Source organism: Pygocentrus nattereri, chromosome 22, assembly GCF_015220715.1.
Source record: "Pygocentrus nattereri isolate fPygNat1 chromosome 22, fPygNat1.pri, whole genome shotgun sequence".
Classification (NCBI taxonomy): domain Eukaryota; kingdom Metazoa; phylum Chordata; class Actinopteri; order Characiformes; family Serrasalmidae; genus Pygocentrus; species Pygocentrus nattereri.
In genome coordinates, this window is record NC_051232.1 from 22,236,942 (window position 1) to 22,249,122 (window position 12,181).

The 12,181-nt window shown below is 40.9% G+C and overlaps 1 protein-coding gene across 49 annotated transcripts in view; it reads right to left on the reverse strand.

Moving 5' to 3' along the window:
- The window catches only part of LOC108427456 (protein tyrosine phosphatase receptor type D), a 713,922-nt gene that overhangs the window by 449,353 nt on the left and 252,388 nt on the right, over nucleotides 1–12,181 (reverse strand). For all 49 annotated transcript variants that reach the window (XM_017697632.2, XM_037532739.1, XM_017697621.2 and 46 more), the window contains exon 5: nucleotides 1,517–1,592. The gene's annotated coding sequence lies outside the window, so the exon portion shown is untranslated. The remainder of the gene's footprint in view (nucleotides 1–1,516; nucleotides 1,593–12,181) is intronic.

Genomic DNA, 12,181 nt, shown 5'->3' on the forward strand with positions numbered 1-12,181 from the left:
TTAACCCCTTTATGAAGTAGGGAAATGGTTAATTTTACTGTTTAATGTAGTCTTCTGACCAAATAATGGCACCTCTGGATGCTGATTTTGCTGTCATTTCAGTTACTTCAAAAAGAAAAGAAATAAATTCCACAAAAAGTGTAAAAATACTTATTTTTTAAAACTGTCTAAACAGATGTTTTCATTGTGTGAAATATTACTAATGGGGAATCACACTTATTTCCAGAGAAACTTACTGAATTAGTGGAGGCAGGAACTAGAAGTCTGGTTAATGCTTCTAAAGTTCACACACAGAACGTTATGAATTCACTGCCTGTTGCCCAACACATTATTTTATGATCATTTTGAGAAGGGTTTGGCTTAAAACTTTACATTTTTTAAAGTCTATTCATGTCGTACATGCAGGGTGTATATCAATCTGTCACAACACTAAAACCACCTCATTGTTTCTACATTCTTTGTCCATTTCATCAGCTTCACTTACCATGCAGGAGCACTTTGTAGTTCTACAATTACAAACTGTAACCCATCTGTTTCTCTGCGTACATTGTCAGCCCCTTTTTACCTTGTTCTTCAGTGGTCAGGACCCCAACAGGACCACCACAGAGCAAGGTGGGTGATCGTTCTCAGTGACACTGATATAGTGGTGGTGTGTTAGTGTGTGTTGGATTGCACTGATGAAGGACTAGAGGATGACAAACACAAACTGTGCAGCAACAGACAAGCTACTGTCTTGGATCTTGCATCTACAAGGTGGACCAACAAGTTAGGAGCGTCTAATACAGTGGCAGTGAGTGTTTAAAAACCCAACAGCACGGCTGTGTCTGATCCACTTGTACCAGCACAACACACACTAACACATCACCATCACAACAGTGTCATTACAGTGCTGAGAATGATCCACCACCCAAATAATACCTACTCTGTGGGGGTCCTGTGGTGGTCCCGACCACTGAAGAACAGAGTAAAAAGGGCCTAACAAAGTATTCAGAGAGACATATGGACTAATTGTAATGGTAGAACTACAAAGTGCACCCATACAGTAAGTGGATCTGACAAAATGAACAATGAGTGTAGAAACAAGGAGGTGGTTATAATGTTAGGGCTGACTGGTCAGGTCATTGCTGACTTGAAGAGAGTCTTCCTTACTGAGCTCCTGTTAACCACCACTCATCTTCAGTCTTTTATTATACTGTTCCTTTTAGTCCAGTTAATAGAGATGATTCAAGGTATGGCTGTTTTTCATGCTAACAGCCATTCTGCTCTCAGAAAGATAACAGCTATTGGGTTTCAAGTACAAGCAAAGACATGTTTGTCTTAAAGCAAATAGCTGTTTTGACTGATCTGTTGGAGAACTGCATAAGGACCTTCGCTCTGTTTAATGCCAACATGAAATAACATTCAGAGCAAGTGGTTTAGCTTCTGTCAGTTGACATTTTGAGATAATTTAGTGAGATTAAGACAGTGTGTGCTTTTGACATTTAGTGCCTCAGAAACAGTTGGTGTCTAATCTTACCAGTTTAAGGACGACAGGATGGCTGAGCTGCCCTGACCAGAGGAACGAAAGAATACAACTCCTCCTCCGAATTTCCCTGAAAGATAAGAATAAAAGATAGAGTTAGAGACTTAGACCATATGACCACTCTTCTTCAATAATCAATCAATATCGAAAGAAGCCCACATGATGGCACATGACGCATCAGCTATAGGAACAGATGGACTTCAAACCATTTAATTTCACAATCAGGAGGAAGGCATCTATGACATTTGTGTGATTTTATCCCTTACAAAAAAGTCCCATGATTAAACACATGGTTCATGTTAAAAAAAAAAAAAAAACATTGTAAGGATGTGGTTTTTGCACACTTTACATGTGAAATATATGATTTATATGTGTGTTTTAACTGCAAGGGATGCTCTAAAACAGTTATGTTTACATCACCCTTTTTCAACCTCTATTTAACCCTTTTAAATAAACAAGTGTTTTTTGTTACTGCGAATATAAGACTGGTATATGTAAATGATTTCCATTCTGATTGACTGTCATGTAATTCACCTTGTTCAAGTTGAAGCTGAAACACAGCTTATAACTAAAATGTGAATGGGTGGGGCTAAACGGACGAAGGCTGAATAGGTGGATATAAGTAAATGTGTTGGCTTTTCTGACATCACAAAAGCAATAAAAGCAAAACAGGCTTTAAAACAGTCTTTAATCTTTAATAACTTGAATGATAATAAATGTTAAGCATGTTTTTATTTCTCCAATTGCTTTTTTTTTACAACATGACTGATTTGTATTCATGTACATTGTGTACATGTTAAGTCTATCTAGTTCTACTGAAATCTTGTAGCATTAACCTACATTAAAGAACAGATTTTATATATGACAATAATTAAAACTACATTATGCTTTATTGAAGAAAATAGTGAAGAAAATGGTTCTGAGTAGAGTTCTATTGTTACACGTTTGACATAACAATATTAGAACACTATTTGGTACTATATAAACCCTTTTCAAAAATGGTCCTTATATTATTATGAAAGAAGAACCGTTTGTGGTGCTATATAGAACCTTTTTTTCAACACATTCTCCATCAATCTGAAGAACCATGTGACCAGGCATGCAAATGATTCTTTGAGTGTTCATGGTTCTATGTAGTCTTTACTGAAGGACCCTTAAAGAATCATCTTTTGAAAATAGTATACTCAAAACTTTACAATAACCAAAAAAACTAATATGTCCCTCTATGAATGTCCCAAAGCGCTATCATTCTGTTGCGAATCAATCGTGGCTGATGCTAGCGCAGTAGATCATAAGCCCTAAAAGGTGTTAATCTGCCTGCTCTGTTTGCACTAGACCCACAGGACAGATAATTTATACGCTGATTGATTGAGGAGAACTGCAGTGGCCTCTGCACAAGCCCAGGCCAGAGTAATCAATGACAAAGTGTTCAAAACAAGCTCATACTGAACCACTCACTGCCAGACTTGCCAGACTTGAGCAATCAATGACTGAAAGAGAGCAGAGGATAAGGAGATAACACTTGTGCACACCCTCAGAACAAACCAATCAATGACAGAGCACAGGGCACCAAGTTACTTAAAAAAAAGCCAAGTCACGCCAAAACGTGGATAAAGGTTTTTGTCATTTACTATTTTTTTATTTGGCTCATTTTGTTCTTATTATCTCTTGCGTCATACAAACATGACTATTTTGACAATGTTTCTGGCTAAGTTAGGACGTGGGAGAAAAGATAATGAGGCATATTTATCTGTTGTTCTTTTCTTCTGTTTTTCAGTGAGGCAGAGTGCATTGTAACCCACTTTTCTCTAGAACAAGAAAAAAGAAAAAGTTTGAAAAAAGGATTAAAAAAGGAAAGTTTTTCTTGCTCTTGCTCTTTTGCTTGCTCTCTCTCAGAGGCCCCTCCAGAGAGCTTTCTGTTTATTTACCACCACCAGCTAATTATGTGGGAATAGCTGTTTACCCGCAAGATCAAAAGGTTTCTTCCCTTTCTTCTAGAGCGATCTAAAAATGAGCGCTTTCATTCCAAGCACCAACAAAGAGTGCTGTATTCTTGCGCCGCCCAGTTAGCACACTCATTAATTAGCTCATATAATTAGTTTAATGATTTACAGAAACATGGTCTCAGCCACCCTAGAAGCTATGCTAATATACCCCTGTCTATGGCAATTACACTTCTAATCAGTTAGCTCAAGTAGTTTAGTGCTGCAGGCAGATATTGGATGTGGCATCAGTGCTAGCAGCATACCGGAGGAGCTAAGATGGTGTCCCCTGTCCTAGGGCAAACATGTCCAGAGTTACTCCAAGAGTTTCCCGAAGGTTTCACCCAAAATATCATTCAAAAAATAGGACCAAACATCAGTGTTGCTTAGCTTTATGAAGTAGCCCTAGCATTTCCAAAGGTAATTATAGCACTTCTAAGCTTTAAACTAGGCAGACCTAATTTTATTCTTTTAGTGCATAATAGAGTTACAACAGATGAGGTTAATTACTAACAAGTGCACAAACTAGTTTGGCAACAGTATCAATTACTGGTACCATTTATTGCTGTTTGAGCTCAAATTTAGATTAGCTGTGACACTAGAGTAAACACTAAGGCCCAATCCCATTTCTTATTTTTATCCCTACCTCTTGTTTTTGAGTGTCACCTTGCACTGTGTGACCCAAATACAAAAGGTAGTGGTGGAAATCCTCCCTAAGACCTGGGACTGTCGAATAAATAAGAACATTACTTCATTGAGAGCTACTAGCTGTGCTCTGTAGGCAACCCTGTCAGTCTAGTTCCACTTTACATGGAGAAACAGTTACATTCTGGTGCTTCAGGCATCAACACTGCTGCACTATTTAAGGTGGAATGGATAATTTAGCTAGCTAGCTACTGAGACATTAGCATACTATTAGCAATTTTTATGCTTGTTGGGATGAAAAGGAGCTTAATACATAGAAAAGACATTAAACTAAGATAATACAAAGATTGCTGTAATTCTTCAATGAGTTTCTTTGGTCGCTTACACAGTCACCTTGCCAGTTTTTCTTGAAGACTAAAATATATTTGAACTATTAAAAGCCACAGCTTGATGCCATATCCCTTCATAGGATTGTGTGATAGGGACATCATTAGAATTTAGAATAGAATCAATAGAATCTATTTTTTGACATCAGATCTTGTTTTTTACTGTCATTTAATTATTTATACAGGGTGATTCAAAAAGATTAATCAGATTTCAAAATTATGTTTAAGTGAGCATGAAGTTTATGATGTAATTTTACAAGTGCTCAGTATGAACCTCCTCCAGCTGTATGGACATCAATGCCATAGTCAAATTCATCCCATACTCGATTGAACATGTCGGGTGTGACTGCACTCACGACTCCTTCAATGCGATTTATGTTGCTTCGAATTCCCTGCAAACCTATGAAAGATCTGACCACTTCCTTTTCATAAACCTTATGAAAATTTTATTTTTTCCGTATAATTGAAGCATATTTTATTTCTATCTTTCTATTGTGCATTGGAAACTCACTACTGTAATTCAGCACCCCTCTCTCTCTCTCTCTCTCTCTCTCTCTCTCACTTTTATTCTGATGAATGTATCAGCATTCATGCTTAGTTCTACTGTACCAATTCATGATGTATGATGGAGAGAGGAATCGGGGAATAAAAAGGAAGAAGGGACGTGTCAAGCTGAGCTTCTCTCAGTAAAATGGTGAGCAGGGCAAGCACAGGCTTAGACAGGGACAGGGGATCAAGTGGTGAGAGAGAAAAAGAGAAGGAGGAAGAAAGACCAGGGCAAGCATTGAAGATTAAGTGTATACACAAATGCGAACAAAAATATTGCCTGTTCAGTTATACTGTACTTTATTGGGGGTTTTTTTCTAAAAAAATGCAATCTATTATGTTATTATTCTTTAACATTAATAAATTGTACAGCTTTGGCAACACAAATTACCACTACATGCTAAAAAATAAAGTAACAGAAAATAAACTGAACAGAACAGAAAGAGAAAAAGAGACATAGAAAGCAAATGAGAGATGAAGACCAGGGAGAAACAGAGAGAGTTAATGATAGAGTAGGAAAGTTGATCTACATATTTCTTACATGATTCTAGGCTTGGATGCATAGCTCAAAGAAACACATACAGCTTGTGTAGAATCCTTATGTTATGTGGATGTTTGAAAAAAGATGTATCCATGGAAAGGTTTCTTAGGGAACTATAACATATATGAAACAAGGAGAAAATCAATACAGGAATAAATGCTAATATTAAAACAACCAATAGTGTTTTGATGTATGTCAATGCTTTCATTTAACCAGTTCCAAACTTCATGGAACGCCAGTATTAATTTTAGTTCTCTGTCAACACTTGGTTGATCATCTTCATCATCGTTAACTGCTAGGTTGTGGTAGCAGTTCGGAAAGCAAAGAATCCCAGATGACCCTGTCCTCCAGCTCATTCCCAGGGACCCCAAGCCGCTCCCAGGCCAACTTGGAGATATAATCCCACCAGCGGGTTCTCAGGTGACCCCAGGGTCTTGTCCCAGTATGCCGTACCTGGTACACCCCCACTGGGAGGTGTCCAGGGGGGATGAGATGCTGCAAACCACCTCAGCTGGCTCCTCTCAATGCGGAGGAGTAGCGGCTCTACTCTGAGCTCCTCCCGGATGGCTGAGCTCCTCACCCTATCAAGTAGAGTGTAGCCCACCACCCTGCGAAGAAAGATAATTTCCGCCGCTTGTATTCGCAATCTCATTCTTTCGATCATTACCTACAGCTCATGACAATAGGTGAGGGTCAGGATGTAGACCGACTGGTAAACAAAGAGCTTCGCTTTATGGCTCAGCTCCCTCTTCACCACTAGAGTCTGGTACAGCGACCACATTACTGCTGCTGCCTGTTCCAGCCTGCGGCCGATCTCACGATCTCTCTTCCCATCACTTGTGAACAAGACCCCAAGATACTTAAATTCCTCCACCTGGGGCAGGTCCTTTCTCCTTACTTGGAGTGGGCATGACATCCTTATCTGGGTTAAGACCATGGACTCAGACTTGGAGGTGCTGATCTGCATACCAACTGCTTCACAATCAGCTGCAAATCGCTCCAGTGAGAGCTGGAGGCAACCATGTGATTCAGCCAAAAGAACAACATCATCTGCAAATAACAGAGACGCCACCTTCTGGCCTCCATACATTATGCCCTCCTGACCTAGGCTACACCTTGACACCCTGTCCACGAATATCACAAACACAGACAGGGCACAACACTAACACTGAAAGAGTCTGACTTAATGCCGAGTATACTAACACAGCTCTCACTCCAGGAGGGATGCCCCCTCAACAATCTGTGAGAGGGTGATAAGCTGGTCCATTGTTCCATGGCTGGGACAGAATCCGTATTGTTCCTCCTCACATTGAGGTTCAACTATTGGTCGAAGTCTCTTTTCCAGCACCTTGGCATAGACTTTCCCAGGAAGGCTAAGCAGTGTGAAACCCCGATAGTTGGCACACACCCTCCGGTCCACTTTCTTAAAAATAGCGACCACTATCCTGGTCTGCCAGTCCAAGGGTACTGTTCCCAAGGTCCATGCAGTATTGCAGAGGCATGTCAACCATGACAGCCCCACAATATTCAGAGCCTTAAGCATCTCTGGATGCATCTCATCCACCTCCAGTGCCTTGCCACTGAAGAGCTTGCAAACTACCTCAGTGAACTACCAGGGTAATGGAACTTGACCTGCCAGAAGCCTCTGGGTCTGACTCCCACGGGGGAGGCATGTCTCCCAGATTAAAGAGTTCCTCAAAGTGCTCCTTCCACCAACCGACAATATCATCATTTGAAGTCAGAGTTTCTCCACCCCTGCCAAATACAGCTTGGGCGAAGCTACCCCGACGGCCCCTGAGTCACCAGACAGTTGTCCAGAACCTCCTTGAGGCCAACTGAAAGTCTTTTTCCATGGCTTCACCAAACTCCTCCCACACTCTGGATTTTGGTTCCGCCAGTATTGTCGCTGTCTCCTTTTTTGCCTGACGGTACCTATCTGCTGAGTCAGGAGTCCTTTAGGCCATCCAGTCCCTAAAGGCCTCCTTCTTCAGCTTGACGGCCTCCCTCACCACTGGTGTCCACCAGGGGTTCTCTTGGGTTTCCACCCTGACAGGCACCCACATGCATTTGGCCACAGCTACGCCTGGCAGCTTCCACAATGGAGGTTTTGAACAGGGTCCATTCAGACTCCATGTCCCATGCCTCTTCCAGGACATGAGAAAAACTCTCCCGGAGGTGGGAGTTTCAAAATCATTCTGAACAGGGGCCTATGACAGTTATTCCCAGCGCACCCTTCGCTTAAGGCCTACCAGGTCTGACCATCAGTCTTTCCTGCCACTCTGATCCAACTCAAGTGATCACCAGATCAGGCAGGCCATTCTTTTCAACCACGCCTCTCCAGGTCTCCAAGTCATTGCCAACATGAACACTGAAGTCTCCCAGTAGGACTATGGAGTCAGCAGGCAGGGCCCTTTCCAGAACCCCACCCAATCCAAGAGTTTGGTTCCAGAGCTGACACTGTGGGTGAAGGTGAGCCTGACTATATCTAACTGGTACCTCTCAACCTCCTGCACAAGCTCTGGCTCCTGTTGGCCCTGGGAGACCCCACCAGTAGCACACCAGGAGTTTTGATTTATATCTATTATAATGTCATTATAATAAAATGCTATCTATATTGTTGCTGTTGGAGCAAAATCTGGAAAACATCTGAGATCTGGAAAACAAAGGGTAGTGATTGAAATCTTGCCCAATGAAATGGGACCTTCAAATTGAAGGAAAAAAAAAAACATTGCTTCATTAACAGGCTACTAGCGGTGCTCTGTAGGTGACCTGGCTGGACTTCAGTGACAGAAGAGTAAGGAGAAGTTCAGCAACCTCGCTACTGGGCTTTAGTTACATTTAGGGAAAAATATGCTTTCAAAGAGGGGGTATAAGACAGTTCTGTTTTATCACCCACCAATAATTCTTTGATGATACAAAGCTAAGTCAGCTATTCTTGTTCAAATTTTTCTGTTTCACCTTAACTGCTTCACCATTGGTGCAGCAATTACATTATGGCACTTCATGCATCAGAACTACACTACTATTTAAGGTGGAACAAGAAAACTAGCTAGCTAGCTACCGAGATATTAGCATACTTTTAGTTATTTCTATGCTTGTTACAAAGAAAATAACCATAATATATTGAAACAACATTAAACTAAGTACACTATAATACACTGGTTATCCTAATTTGTTAACAGAGGAAATTGTTAACTGTCAAAAAATGGTCAAATTTGTAGGTTTCTCTGGTCGCTCACGCAGTCATCTTGACATTTTTTTTTCTCATAATACTCTGTTTGGAGTGTGCCTCTAAAAAAACTCTGTTTAGAGGGACATATAGCCCTAACACTTCACCCTATTCCTCCACCCTCCACATAAGTTTCCCACTGCAGCATTCTTCCTAGCTTAACAGAGCAAAGGGCTGTAGAGACACAAGGAGCCGGCCCAGCGGAATGCTTGGATGGAAGCACTAATGTGAGTACAGCTGACAGAAGCGATCACTGGTTTCACAATGGAGCTAAAGTGCTGTGCTAAGTGAAGTTCTATAGTCTCATCTTCCACCCTCACTTGCACAGCACATTCTGCTTATGCTAAGGCTGCTGCTCAGACACCATAGCACAAAGCCAGAGCAGTACATTGGTCCCAGTCACTTCATTTGCAGAACAGATCTGAACCACTGTGAGGCCTCAGTGAGTTTCCTAAAGGCAGTAAACATAATGCTGAAAGAACCGGAAATGTCAGCTGGCCAGAGAGCCCCAGTAAAGCCAGTAAAGGATGTGTTCTATACCTTTCTCTTCTGTACTTGTTTCTACAGTTAAAGCCACTGATCAGTATTCCATTCTATATTTAAACTCTTCGCTTTGTGTCAGAGTGCTGATTAAAACTTTAACTGCGTTCAGACTGAACAGAGATGTTTCACACCACACTGACTTCACTCCTCACAGCAGGTGTTTGCTCCTAGAAATATGCCAGCTTTCACACACACACACACACACACACACACACACACACACACACACACACACACACACACACACACACACACATATGCAGATAAACACTGTGAAACACACTTGTGTGTATATGTGTGTTTGTGCACCTGAGATCACACATTTATCTGACACCATTCTGTCAAAACCAAATACCAGAGAGTCTCATGATCAGCACACATAAATGCCGAATTAGACACAGCAGAGAGAAAACACATAGGAACTCTACCACTGATAATGAGATGAGAGAGAGGGGGGGGGTAGACACAGTGAGAGAGAGAGAGAGAGAGAGAGAGAGAGAGAGAGAGAGAGAGAGAGAGAGAGAAACTGAGAGGAGACAGAGAGAGTGAAAGGGGAGGAAGACAGAGTGAAAGAGATAGAGGAGGGGGGACAGCGACAGAGAGAAGATTGAGACAAAGACAGAGAAAGACAGTGTGAGAAAAAAAGAAAAAAATGAGGAGAGACTGAGAGGGAGAGAATGAGAAAAAGAGAAAGTATATGAGAGAGGGAAGCAAATAAAAAGTGGAAAGAAAAAAAAGTAAACAAAGGGGAAAAAAAAGAATGAAAAGAGGAGAGAGAGAAAAATAATGATAGAAAGACAGAGAGTGCAGAGAATGAGATAGGAGAGAACAAATGGGAACCGCTGTTTGGATCAGAAAGTAAACAATCTGCTATTGTTTTTGTCTTAATTTCCCAGGATGCCGCTGTGGGTCCTGCAGTAAATTATCATTTATTCACAGTTGAAAATCATCTGTGACTCAAATTCTCTGTTATTTATGCAATTAAGGCGCTGTCTGGGTGCAATTATCACATTTCAACAGCACATACACCTCACTAGAGTGATGGAGAGAGTTTAATGTGGAAGAAACCGTTAAGAATAAATTTGCCTGAGTCATGTTTGGTCATTATATCCTTTAGTAGCTACTGTAGGTTTGACAAGCATTACAGAACACTATAAAGTTGTAAAATAAAATCAAAGAAGTCTTGGTGTGACCCTGGATGGCCAGTTATCGTTCTCGACTCACATCGCAAACCTGACTCGGTCATGCAGGTATCTACTGTACAACATCCGGAGGATCCGACCCTTCCTCACCCGAGAGGCCACCCAGGTGCTAGTGCAGTCTCTGGTCATCTCAAGGCTTGACTACTGCAACTCACTCTTGGCTGGTCTTCCCATGCAGACCATCAAGCCTCTGCAACTCATCCAGAATGCGGCAGCATGACTCGTCTTTAATCTGCCCAAGTTCAGCCACGTCACCCCACTGCTGCGCTCCCTTCACTGGCTTCCTGTAGCTGCACGCATCAGATTTAAAACCCTAATGCTTGCCTACAAAGCCAAAAATGGACCAGCCCCTACCTACTTGATGGCAATGGTAAAATCTCGAACTGTACCACGAGCCCTTCGAGCTTTGAGTACAGCTCGGCTTGACCCGCCATCCTTCAAGGTGCACGGAAAACGAGCGTCGAGAATGTTCTCTGTACTGGTACCCAGGTGGTGGAATGAACTCCCACTGGCTGTCCGAACAGCAGAGTCTCTTGCTGTCTTCAAACGCAGACTGAAGACTCATCTTTTTACACAGCACTTAAATGAGCATTGAACTATAAGCTGCACTTATTTTATTTATTGTATTGTATCTTATTGTTATTGTATTGCATTGAATGGCACAGAGTTCTGCGTTCAACTCTGTTTCTTTTTCTCTTGGTGTCTGCAGTGACATATTTGTTTCTAGCAGTATCTGAGCTCAGGACTGTCTTTTTCTCTAAGCTATTGGTAACTAGCAAAGATACTTTCTCTAGATTGACAAAGCACTTCTTGTAAGTCGCTCTGGATGAGAGCGTTTGCTAAATGCTGTAAATGTAAATGTAAATAAATTGTAAAACACACAAGTTTATATTACAGTACCTACATTTAGAGTGAGTTATTGAACCTAATGAGAAATTGTAGAACAGACTCAGTTTATATCACAGTATCTACATTTAGAGTGAGTTATTCATTCAGGCTAATGAGAAACTGTAGAACAGACTCAGTTTATATCACAGTATCTACATTTAGAGTGAGTTATTCATTCAGCCTAATGAGAAACTGTAGAACAGACTCAGTTTATATCACAGTATCTACATTTAGAGTGAGTTATTCATTCAGCCTAATGAGAAACTGTAGAACAGACTCAGTTTATATCACAATATCTACATTTAGAGTGAGTTATTCATTCAGCCTAATGAGAAACTGTAGAACAGACTCAGTTTATATCACAGTATCTACATTTAGAGTGAGTTATTCATTCAGCCTAATGAGAAACTGTAGAACAGACTCAGTTTATATCACAATATCTACATTTAGAGTGAGTTATTCATTCAGCCTAATGAGAAACTGTAGAACACACTCAGTTTATATCACAGTATCTACATTTAGAGTGAGTTACTCATTCAGCCTAATGAGAAACTGTAGAACAGACTCAGTTTATATCACAGTACCTACATTTAGAGTGAGTTATTCATTCAACCTAATGAGAAACTGTAGAACAGACTCAGTTTATATCACAGTACCTACATTTAGAGTGAGTTATTCATTCAGCCTAATGAGAAAC